The following is a 13,083-nucleotide window of genomic DNA, read 5'->3' on the forward strand; positions in this document are numbered from 1 at the left end:
AAGAAGGCCAAACAAAGACACCACAAGAAAACTACATACCAGTATCTACAAATATAGATGCAAAAATCCTCAACAAAAACACTAGAAATCCAAATCCTTGGCATGTTAAAAGGGTTATACAACATGACCGGTGGGATTTATCCCCAGAATACAAGTGTGGTCCAACACGCAAAAATCAATAGAAGAGAATACATCATACTAATAGAATGAAGGAGAGAAATATAGGAAATGCAGGAAAACCAGTTGACAGAATTCAACATTCTTTCATGATACAAATACTGACAAAACTAGATAAAGAAAAGAACTTCTTCAACATGATTAAGGGCATCTATGAAAAACCCACAGTTGCTATCATTCTCGATAGTGAAAGACTGAAACCTCTCCTGCTGGGAACAGGAACAAGATGAGAATACTAGCTTTCAGGATGCTATTCAACATCACACTGGAAGCTCTAGCCAGAGCAATTAGGCAAGAAAAAAATAATAAAGGCATCCAAATGGAAAGTAAAATTATTTCTATTCCCAGATGACATAATCCTTTATATAGAAAATCCCAAAGAATCTATACCCAAAAAATAACTAGAATTAATAAGTTCAGCAAGGTTCAACACGCAGAATCAGTTGTGTTTCTGAAATATGCAATGAACAAATCAAAGTGTTAATTACGAAAACAAATCCATTTATAAAAGCACCAGAAAAGAATAAAATATATAGGAATAAATTTAACCGAGGAGGGAAAAGACTTCTACACTAAGAACTATAAAACATTGTGGCAAAAAATTGATAAAGGACTAAATACAGGGGCACCTGGGTGGCACAGTTGGTTAAGCATCGGCATTTTGGTTTCAGCTCAGGTTGTGATCTCAGGAACATGGGATCAAACCCCGCATTGGGCTCCTCCGCTCAGCACAGAGTCTGCTTGGGTTTCTCTCAGCCTCTCCCTCTACCCCGCCCCTGCATGCTCTCCCTCTCTAAACTAAATAAATAAATAATTTTTTAAAAGATTTTATTTATTTATTTGACAGAGAGAGACACAGCGAGAGAGGGAACACAAGCAGGGGAAGTGGGAGAGAGACAAACCGGCTTCCCGCGAGAAAGGAACCCAATGCGGGCTCGATCCCAGGAGCCTGGGATCGTGACCTGAGCTGAAGGCAGATGCTTAATGACCGAGCCACCCAGGCACCCCAATAAATAAATCTTTTTTTAAAAAGACCTAAATACATGGAAAGACAACAAATATTCATGGATCAGATGAGTTAAGATTGTTAATTTGGCATTGCCACGCAAAGTGACCTACAGACTCAATGCAATCCCTATCAGAATAACAATGATGAAGTCCCAATAGTTCATTTTTGCTTTTGTTTCCCTTGCCTTTGGAGACATGTCTAGCAAGAAGGTGCTGCAATCAAAGAGATTGCTGCCTGTGTTCTCCTCTAGCATTTTGATGGATTCCTGTCTCACATTTAGGTCTTTCAGCCATTTTGAGTTTATCTTCATACATGGTGTAAGGAAATGGTCCAGTTTCATTCTTCTGCATGTGGCTGTCCAGTTTTCCCAACACCATTTGTTGAAGAGACTGCCTTTTTTCCACTGGATATTCTTTCCTGCTTTGTCAAAGATTAGTTGACCATAAAGCTGAGGGTCCATGTCTGGGTTCTCTATTCGGTTCCATTGATCTATGTGTCTGTTTTTGTGCCAGTACCATACTGTCTTGATGATTACAGCTTTATAATACAGCTCGAAGTCCAGAATTGTGATGCCTCAAGCTTTGGTTTTCTTTTTCAACATTCCTTTAGCTATTCGGGGTCTTTTCTGGTTCCATTATTTGTTCCAGCTCTGTGAGAAATGTTGATGGTATTTTGATAGGGATTGCATTGAATGTGTTGGGTAGCATAGACATTTTAACAATATTTGTTCTTCCAATCCATAAGCATGGAATGTTTTTCCATTTCTTTGTGTTTTCCTCAATTTCTTTCACGAGTGTTCTATAGTTTTCAGAGTACAGATCATTTACCTCTTTGGTTAGGTTTATTCCTAGGTATCTTATGGTTTTTGGTGCAATTGTGAATGGGATCAATTCCTTAATTTCTTTTTCTTCTGTTTCATTACTGGTGTTAGAAATGCAACTGATTTCTGTGCATTGATTTTATATCCTGCCACTTTGATGAATTCCTTTATCGGTTCTAGCAATTTTTTGCTCGAGTATTTTGGGTTCTCTACATAGAGTATCACGTCATCTGTGAAGAGTGGAAGTTTGACTTCTTTGATGACTTGGATGCCTCTTATTTCTTTTTGTTGTCTGATTGTTGAGGCTAGGACTTCCAGTACCAGGTTGAAAACAGTGGTGAAAGTGGACATCCCTGTCATGCTCCTGACCTCAGAGGAAAAGTTCTCAGTTTTTCCCCATTTAGGATGATACTTGCTGTGAGTTTTTTGTATATGGCTCTTATGATATTGAGGTATGTTCCCTCTATCCCTACATGGAAGAGAGTTTTTATCAAGAAAGGATGCTGTATTTTGTCAAATGCTTTTCCTGCATCTATTGAGAGGATCAGACGGTTCTTGTCCTTTTTTTATTAATGTGGTGTATCACATTGGTTGATTTGTGGATGTTGAACCACCTTGCAACCCAGGAATAAATCCCATTTGGTCGTGGTGAATAATCCTTTTAATGTACTGTTGGATCTGGGGCGCCTGGTTGGCTCAGTCGTTAAGCGTCTGCCTTCAGCTCAGGTCATGATGCCAGGGTCCTGGGATTGAGCCTCTCATCAGGCTCCCTGCTTGGTGGGGAGCCTGCTTCTCCCTCCCCCACTTCCCCTGCTTGTGTTCCTTCTCTTGCTGTGTCTCTCTCTGTCAAATAAATAAATAAAATCTTTAAAAAAATGTACTGTTGGATCCAATTGGCTGGTATCTTGGTGAGAATGTCGGCATCCATGTTCATCAGGGATATTGGTCTGTCACAGTCCTTTTTAGCAGGCCTTTCCCTGGTTTTGGAACTTCATCCACAGCAAAGGAAACAGTCAACAAAACTAAAGCCAACCTACAGAATGGAAGATGACATTTTCCAATCTCTTATCAGATAAAGGCTTAGTATCCAAAATCTATAAAGAACTTATCAAACTCAACACCCAAAAAAAGAACAACAACAACAACAACAAAATCCAGTAAAGAAATGGGCAGAAGACATGAACAGATATTTCTCCAAAGAAGACATACAAATGGCCAAGAAACACATGAAAAAATGCTCAACATCACTCAGCATCAGGGAAATACAAACTAAAACCACAATGAGATACCACCTCACACCAGTCAGAATGGCTAAAATTAACAACACAAGAAAACAGGTGAGGATGCGGAGAAAGAGGAACACTCTTACACTGTTGGTGAGAATGAAGCTGGTGCAGCCACTCTGGAAAACAGTATGGAGTTTCCTTAAAAAGTAGAGCTACCCTACAACCCAGCAATTGCACTACTGGGTATTTATCCAAAGGATACAAACATAATGATTCAAAGGGACACATTCACCCCAATGTTTATAGCAGCATTATCAACAATAGCCAAACTATGGAAAGAGCTCAGATATCCGTAGACTGATGAATGGATAAAGAAGACATGGTGTGTGTGTGTGTGTGTGTGTGTGTGCGTGTGTGTGTGTGTGTGCGCGCGCGCACGCGCGCGCAATGGAATATTACTCAGCCATCAAAAAGAATGAAATCTTGCCATTTGCAATGATGTGGATGAAACTAGAGGGTATTACACTAAGTGAAATGAGTCAGCCAGAGAAAGAAAAATACCATATGATTTTACTCATATGTGGAATTTAAGAAACAAAACAGATGAACATAGGGGAAAATAAAGGAAAATAAGGAAAAATAGATGAGGAAAAATAAAATAAGATGAAAATAAAGAGGGAGACAAACCATAAGAGACTCTTAACTCTAGGAAACAAACTGAGGGTTGCTGGAGGGGTGGGGGGGAGAGGGATGGGGTAACTGGGTGATGGACATTAAGGAGGGCACTTGATGTGATGAGCACTGGGTGTTATATACAACTGATGAATCGCTCAATTCTACCCCTGAAATTAATAATACAGTATACATGAACTAAACTGAATTTAAATAAAGAATTTTTTAAAAGAATAACAATGACTTTTTTCCTTTTCTTGCAAAATTGAGAAAAGTCATTCTCAAATCAATATGGATTAGCAATGGGCCCAGAATAACGAAAACAATCTTGAAAAAGAACAAAATTGTAGGACTCACACCTCTTGATTTCAAAACTTACTACAAAGCTATAGTAATCAAAAGAGTGTGGTACTGGCAATAAGGACAGACATACAGATCAATGGAATAGATTCAGGAATCAAGAAATAAGCCCATATCTATGATCAACTACTTTTTGACAAAAGTACCAAGACCATTAAATAGGGAAAGAATAGTCTCTCCGACAAATGGGCTGTCACAACTGGACATCCATCTGCAGAAGAATGAGGCTGGAACTCTACCTCATACCATATACCAAAATTAACTCAAAATGGATCAACAATGAAACCATATTAGTTAAAACTATAAAACTCATTAAAGAAAATATAGGATCAAATCTTTATAACCTTGGATTTGGGGAAGGATTCTTAGATATGACATCAAGAGCAACAAAAGGAAGAATAGATGAATTAGAGTTCATAAAAATTTAAAACTTTTGTGCATCAGAGAATAGTATTGAGAAATTGAAATGATAACTCACAAAATGGGATAAAATATTTGCAAATCTTATGTCCAATAAGGGTCTAGTATCCAGAATATATTTTTTAAAAAAACTCTTACATCTCAACAACTAAAAGACAAACAATCTAACTGAAAAATGGGCAAAGGACTTGAATAAACATTTCTCCAGAGAAGACACACAAATGGCCAACAGGAACATGAAAAGATGCTCAGTGCCATTAGTCATAAGGGAAATGCAAATCAAAACCGTGAGATACCACTTCACACCCACTATAATGCCTATAATTTTTTTAATGGAACAAATGTTGGTGAGAATATATAGAAATTGAAATCCTTGTACACTGCTGGTGGGAATGTAAAATGGTGCAGCCTCTCTGAAAAACTGTGGCAATTCCTCAAAAAGTTAAACATAGAATTATTATATGACCCAGAAATGCCATTCACAGGTATATATCCAAGGGAACTGAAAACCAATATGCAAACAAACACTTACACATGAATGTTCATAGCAGTACTACTCACAGTAGCCAAAAAGTAGAAACAACCCTAATGTCCATCAACAGATGAATGGAGAGATAAAATGTGGTAAGTACTTGCAATGGAATATTATCCAGTCATAAAAAGGAACGAAGTACTGGTCCATGCTACAACATGGATGAACCTTGAAAACACAGCTAAAGGAAAGAAGCCAGACATAAAACACTACATACTGTATAATTCCATTTATATGAAATATCTAGGATAGATAGCTCACAGACAGAACGCAAATTGGTGACTGCCAGTGCTGGAGAGGGAAGAATGAAGAATGGGGCACAGAGCTTCCTCTTGGGGTGATGAGAACATGCTGAAGCCGGACAGAGACAACAGTGGCCCAACATCACTAAATCCCGCTGGACTACATACTCTCACTAGTTCATGTTATGTTGCATTAATTTCACCTTAGATTTTTAAAAAAAGGAAAAGGAAAAAAATGCCAAAAAGGAAATCTTAAAACATTTCCATTAATATATAGATGCATATTATTCTGACCTCAGAGTAGTCAAGAATTTCCTTTAAAAGAATGTGAATCATAAAAGAAAATTTTTAAATTTCTGAAAATCTGTTAAAATTAAGACCTTTAAGGGGTACCTGGGTGGCCCAGTTGGCTAAGCGTCTAACTCTTGATATTGGTTCAGGTCATGATCTCAGGGTCTTGAGATCAAGCCCAGTGTCAGGTTCTGCACTGGGTGTGGAGCCTGCTTAAGATTCTCTCTCCCTCTCCCTCTGCCCCTCCTCTCCATGCTCTCTTTCTTCTGTCTCTCCCCCGACCAAAACAAAAACAAAAACAAAAACAAAAACCTCTAACACCTGACCAAAGAAGATATACAGATGGAAAATAAGCATATGAAATGAAAAGGTGGTCAAAAAATATGTTACTAGAAAATTTCAAATTAAAACAATGAGATACTACTACATGCCTATAAGAATGGCTAAAATTCAAAAACCTGACAAAGCAAAATGCTAGCAAGGATGCAGAGCAACATTGCTAGTAGAAGAGCAAAATGATAAAGCCACTTTGGAGGATAGTTTGGCAAATTCTTATACAGCTAAACATACTCTTGTCATATGACCCAACAATCACACTCTTAGGTATTTACCCAACTGATTTGAACACTTATGCCCACACAAAAAAAGTGCACATGAATGTCAATAGCAGCTTTATCCATAATCACTCAAAACTAGAAGCAACCAATATGTCCTTTAATAGGTGAATGGATGAAGTCTGAAAAGTCTACATACTGTATGATTCCAATTATATGACATTCTGAAAAGTCAAAACTATGGAGACAACAGTAAAATGATCAGTTCAAGGGAAAGGAAAGTGTTTAGTAGGTAAAGCTCAGAGGACTTTTAGGGAAGGGAAACTACTCTGTATGAGAGTGTAATGTTGGATACATGATACTTGTTGAAACCCATTGAGATTTACCACACAAGAAGTGAATTTTAATGTATGCAAATTTTTGAAAAGTCACTTAGGACATTCAGGGATCCGGGATGGAATGCAGAAGGTGGCAAACAATCCAACTGTAGAGGTGGGGTGTAAAGGTGCTGATCTAAATAACCTTGGAAATGAGTGGACTCTGTAAGACCAATAGCAAAAGAAACTACACAAGCATCACACCCCAACTGACAAAGCATTTTCCTGACAGAGTACAAGTTACAATCCTGTTGCCACTATGCATGTACACTGGAATTGAAGAGTTAAGTAAGCAGATGTTGGATTTACAGACCAGCAAGGGCAGGAGGCTGGAATGACACACATGGTGGTGGATTAGAGGTGGAGATGTCAGTAAGATCTTGTGTTCCACTTAATATGGGTACAGATGGCTACATACATAAGTGTTTATAGATGGTGCACAGGCACAGATTAATATTCACATATATACCTCTTTGCTCTGTCAGCTCGGAGGGCCTAGAAGTGACAATACCCAGGAGCAACAAGCATACCTAGTGAGTGCCCAGGTGTTCATTTCTAATATTATTGTCTAATAAAAAGCACCAGGTCTCCTTGGAGAAATGACTGAGTCTACACCTGGGGAAAGAAATAAGCAGGATGAGCCTGGAACACCGCATAGTGCCAGAAATTTAGTAAGTGTTCAGAGAGAAAAAAAACACAATGGTGGGGTACATCAAAGGGGCCCAGGAAACAACTGAGTGTTCTCACTGGCCAAAGCTGGGACAGCAAAAAATTAACACAGTAGTACTGGAATATAACCCAAAGTATGAAATAGATATCCATGAATCTGTACCAATACAAACAAACAATTGGATAAATAAATGGAAAGAATAGAGAAATGTCCCATGAGGAAGAATTCCAAATAATTTGTGTACATGTTCCTCTCTCAAGGAGGGAGAACACGACTTCCCACCCCTTCGATATGGGCTGTGCACGGCAACCTCCTTCCAAAGAGGGCAGTATGGAAGGGAGGTGGGTAACTTGACAGTGGAGAAACCTGACACATGGCCTCAGCCAGGTGACCAACCATGACCATCCGTGCAGATAGCATGTGCCCTTAATGTGATGTGCTGAACATGGCACGTCATGTCTGTGGTCTTCCTCTGAAGACCAATCACCCCAGTCTAATCATGTGGAAAACATCAGACAAATCCCAATTGAGGGACATTGTACAAAACAGATGACCAGAACTCTTCAAAACTGTCATGTTCATAAAAAACAAAAATTAAAATAAAGTTTGAGAAACTCATAGCCAAGAGGAGCCTAAGGAGATATGACAACTGAATGTAATGTGGGATCCTCTATTGGATAGAAAAGGGACATTGGATAAAAACTAAGGAAAACTAAGGAAACTAAGGAAATCCAAGTAAAAAGGAGGGCACTTGTTGTGATGAGCACTGGGTGTGGTATGTAAGTGATGAATCACTGGATTCTACTCCTGAAACCAATACTGCAAGATATGTCAACTAACTAGAATTTAAATAAAAATTTTAAAAATTAAAATAAAAACAGGAAATGGAAATGAATACCTACAAAAAAAGGAAATCCAAATAAAGTACAAATTTTAATTGATAAGAACATATCAATATTGGCTCATTAATTCAATAAATGAACCTTACTAATGTAAGTTATTAGCACTAGAGGAAACTGGTTATGGGGTGTATGGGAACTGTCTGTAATACCTTTGCAACTTTTCCATAAATCTAAAACTGTTCTAAAGTAATTTTGAAAACTGTTCACCAGGGGAGCCTGGGTGGCTCAGTCGGTTAAGCGGCTGCCTTTGGCTCAGGTCATGATCCCAGGGTCCTGGGATCGAGCACCACATCGGGCTCTTTGTTCACCGGGGAGCCTGCTTCTCCCCTGCCTCCTGCACCCCCTGCTTGTGCTCGCTCTCTCCCTCTCTCCCCCCCTCTCTCTGTGTCAAATAAATAAAAAAATCTTAAAAAAAAAAACTGTTCATCAAAAGACATCCTAAAGGAACTGAAAAAGAGATGCTCTAAGCTGGAGAAAGATATTTGCAAAACATGTTAAAACTTACAAACCACTCATGAAAGGAATCAAAGAGTACATAAATAAATAGAGAAATATACCATGTTCATGGATTGGAGAATATTGTAAAGATGCTAATACTCCCAACCTAACCTATAGATTCAATAAAATTCTGACAGAATTTTTATAGAAAACAATAAGCTGAATCTAAAATTCAGGGAAGAGAAAAGGAGCTAAAAGAGCCAAAGCTATTAAGAAGAAAGAACAGAGTCAGAGAAGCCACACTACCTCTACCCGGTTGCGAGGCCCACAAAGCTGTAGTAATCAAGACAGTGTGGATCTGGGGAAAGATAGACATATAGAAGTGGAATGGACTAGAGAATCCGGAAATGAGACCCACACATGACTGATTTTCACAAAGATGAAAGGTAATCCAATTTTCAACAAACAGTGCCAGAAAAATCAGCTATCCATATGCAAAAAAATGAACTTCGCTCTGTATCTCATACTCAAAATGGACCAGTGACCTAAGTAGAAAAACCTCAGACATATGGAGAAAATGTTCATGAGGCAAAAATTTCTTCAATACAACATTAAAAGCACAATCCATAAAAGAAAAAAAAGAAAAAAATATATAAACCGGATTTCATCAACTGAAGATTTCTGATCTTCAAGAGACTATTGATAGAGTCAAAATACAAGCCATGATTTGGGGGGGAATGAAACAAATCAAATACTTGATAGAATATCTGTGCTCAGAATTTAAAATTCTCAAACTTCAAAGGCAAAGAAACTATCAACTCAACAAACAAATAGGTGTAAGACTTGAATGGGCATTTCACCAAAGAATGGGTACTAAGCACACAAACAGACAGTCACATCATTAGTCAATAGGAAAATGCTAATAAAAACCATCAGGAGGGGCGCCCGGCTGATTCAGTCAGTAGAGTGTGTGATTCTTGATCTCTAGATTGCGAGTTCGAGCCCCACGCTGGGCGTAGACATTACTTAAAAATAAAATCTTTTTTAAAAACCCAACAACACAAGGAGATACCACTACAAACTATTTAGATAACAGTTTTCCAAACTCAATACCAAGTGCAAAGTGGTATAGCCACTTCAGACAACAGCTCCTTACAAAGTTAAACGTACACTTCTATTATAACCCGCACTTACATTTACACAAGAAACGTATAAGCAAATGTTTATAGTGACTTAATTCATAATCAGCAAAAACTGGAAACAACCTAAATGTGCCTCAGCTGGGGAATGGATAATCTGTGGATTTTCCATACAGTGGAATACTACAGACAATAAAACAAACAGAGCCAATCGATGCAACAGCATGGCTGAGTCACAAAGGTAGGACACTAAGTAAGGGAAGCCAGACTCAAAATAGGACACTCCTCTGATACTATTTATATAACATTCTGGAAAAGTCAAAATTATAGGAACAGAAAACAGATCTGCCAGGCACTGGGGATGGAGAGGTTTACTTACAAAGGGACAGCATAGAGGAAATTTTGGAGGATGGAACCCTTCTATAGTTTTACTGTGGTGGTGGTTACACAATTATATACATTTGCCAAAATTTGCAGAACTATACACTAAAAAGAGTAGATTCTGCTGTATTATACCTTAATTAAAAGCATGTGAAAATATTTAAGAACACCTGCTTATCAAAAGACATCTTAAAGAAAATGAAAAAATAAGTTAAAAACTGAGAGAAGATATTACAACACACAGGAGACTATTAATTTTGAGAATGTATAAAGATGTTTCCAGCTGCAAAAAAAAATGAGCTTGTATCAGTCTAGCTCTCCACCATAAACAATGACAAAATTAAATAAAGTATACAATATGATTATAATTATATATGATACTATAATTACATAAATACTATATGTCTTTAACAGCTGTTTCCGGATGTCGGACAAGAGGCAGGGCAGGACCTCCAGAGAGGGCAGGTAAAGGGACGGGAGTTCTAGATGTCATGCATGGTTTGGCGGCCAAAGGGAGGAGACACACACTGCAGCTCAGGGGCACTGAGGCAGATGTAGGCGCAGGGGTTGACAACTTTGGCTCCCACTTCTAGCCAAGATGGAATACAGAAATTGTATTTACTGCCCCACCTGAAAGGAAACAGACGAAATATGGGGGGGGGGGGGGGAGTGGTTTTCAAGATCCTGAACGTGAGGCAATGAAAGATGGTGACCCCGAGGGATGGAAAGCAAAGGGAAGGGGTTTCAACTTTCCTGGCTTGTTGCCTTGGGGGTTTTCAAGCCACCAGACAGGGAGGGGGCCAGGCAGAAGCAGCCAGAGTCCACTGAGTTGAGGAGATGGGGAAGATTATCATACAGGTGTCAAATAAATGCAGCCCAGCGGCCAAGAAGAGGAAGAACCCTAGGGACCGGAGAAGGCAAGACCCAAAGGGCAACATAGAGGAGGACACCCTCCCTTCCTGAATATAAGGGAGACGAAACGATATTGCCATCTGCAATGAAAACACCTGAAGCGGCGGGAACTCCAGAGACTGGTCCCTCGGGGAGGGGAGTACAGGGTGCGGGAAGAAAGGAGCTGAGCGTCTGCGTCTTGCACCAGGAGTAGGGTTACAAGTGGTTATACATATTACTTTATAACTAAATGAGTAGAGGGCATGCGTGGAAAAGAAAGAAACTGAACTTCAGGGGAGGGGCCTTGAGGCTGGAGGCGGGTCTGAGGGCGGGCCTCACCCGGGCCTGGGCGCCTGGAGGGCAGGAGACGTGCAAAGACCTCTTTGTCACTGCGGAGAAAGCGGGAAGGCCTTACACCTTCCCTCCAGGGACCCTGCAGCGCCCCCCCCCCCAAATTGTTCTGAGAGTCCCGCCCAGGTGAGAATTCGCAGAGTCCTCCAGACCCAGAGCAGAAGACCAGGGGCGGGGCGGGGGGGGGGGGGGGGGGGGGCAAGGCCGCTATGAGCCCGATAAAAACCACCTGGGTCCAGAGGCAGCCGGGAGCGCGTGAGATGTGGCGTGCTTTCCCACAGGCCCTCGGAGGCCTTCGGAGCCCCGGCGGAGGCCCCGCATCTGCTGCGGGGGAACGTGGTTCTTGAGGCAAGGGGCCTGGGGAAGGCTGGGCGGACCGCGCCTTCAGGGAGGGTCTCCAACCCCCGTCGCCAGACTGGGCGGCACAGACCGCAGGGCAGGAGATCCTGGAGCAGCGCTCGGGGCCCTGATACCCCGGACTCCCGGTGCCCTCAGCCTGGGGGTCCAAGCGGGTCCCACCGACCGACGCCCCACCCCCTGTCCTGCAGACACTTCACCAAGAATTTGGGGTCCTCATCCCTCCGCACCCCGGCCTGTGCCCCTCGCCAGCTCAGAGCAGCCCGCGCAGCCCACCCTCCGTCAGCCCGCTCCCCGCAGGGCTGAGGGTCGCCGGGGGCGGCTTCATGAGCGCGGTTCCCTCTCGGGGTGAGCAGGAGCGGCCGCCCCCTCGGCCCGGGGCCCGGAGGACCCTCCGTCGGGCACTCTTGTCCGTGGGGACAGCTCGAACCCTGGTCAGCTCCCCCAGATTCCCAGGGCGGAGCAGGGGAGGGTCCTGAGGCTCCTGCTCCCCCGAAAGGGGCAGGAAAGCCCGGAGGAGCCTCTGGGCCGCCAGCGGGGACCTCTGCCCTCGCTGACCCTCTCCCTGAGATCTGCCCATCATTCAGACACCTAACTCCAGGGGTGTCCTACCAAAGTCCCAAACTGCGCAGCCCCTTAGCCGCTCTGAGTGGACCGCTCTGCCCATCCCCCAAACAGCCATTTTGCTGCTCAGAAAACACAAGATGAAGACCTCAGGCTGGCTCAGGCATGGTTTACTTGGAGACATCAAAGCTGGGGATGAGCCTCCCTCCCTTCTGCAAATCCCCTGGCCGCTTTGCTCAGCCCTAGAGACCTCACTGGCCATCAGATAGAAGTGTTGTCCTTCCCCAGGCATGAGCAACATGAAGGAGCGTTCTGGGAGGAGACCTGGATGAGACCAGGCAAGTGCCCAGGGACACAGCCCGAAAAGGCACACCAGACAGAATGGGTCTTCTCTCTTGCTGTGTGTTGCGCACACCTAGGTGTGTGTGTGGAAGTCTATATGCACCTGGGGAGGAGATGAGGGGGATGCACACCCAGGAGTGTGTAAAAAGTGCACACCTGGTGTGTGTGTGTGTGCACCTGGAAGGATGGGTGTGTGTGTGTGCGCACGTATGTGTGCACACACACCTGGCCCTGTACCTGTGTGTTGGGGCGGGAAGAGCCTACACCTGAGGGCTTCTATATGAAATCGGGAGAAAGAGTATCTGCACCCAATGCCCCTTTGCTGGGTGCTGGCTCTGGGTAACTATGTGTTAGACTGGGGGGGGGGG

The sequence above is a fragment of the Eumetopias jubatus genome, unplaced genomic scaffold, assembly GCF_037043125.1.
Source record: "Eumetopias jubatus isolate StellerSeaLion01/CBP00866 unplaced genomic scaffold, mEumJub1_p1.0 scaffold_17, whole genome shotgun sequence".
Taxonomy (NCBI): Eukaryota; Metazoa; Chordata; class Mammalia; order Carnivora; family Otariidae; genus Eumetopias; species Eumetopias jubatus.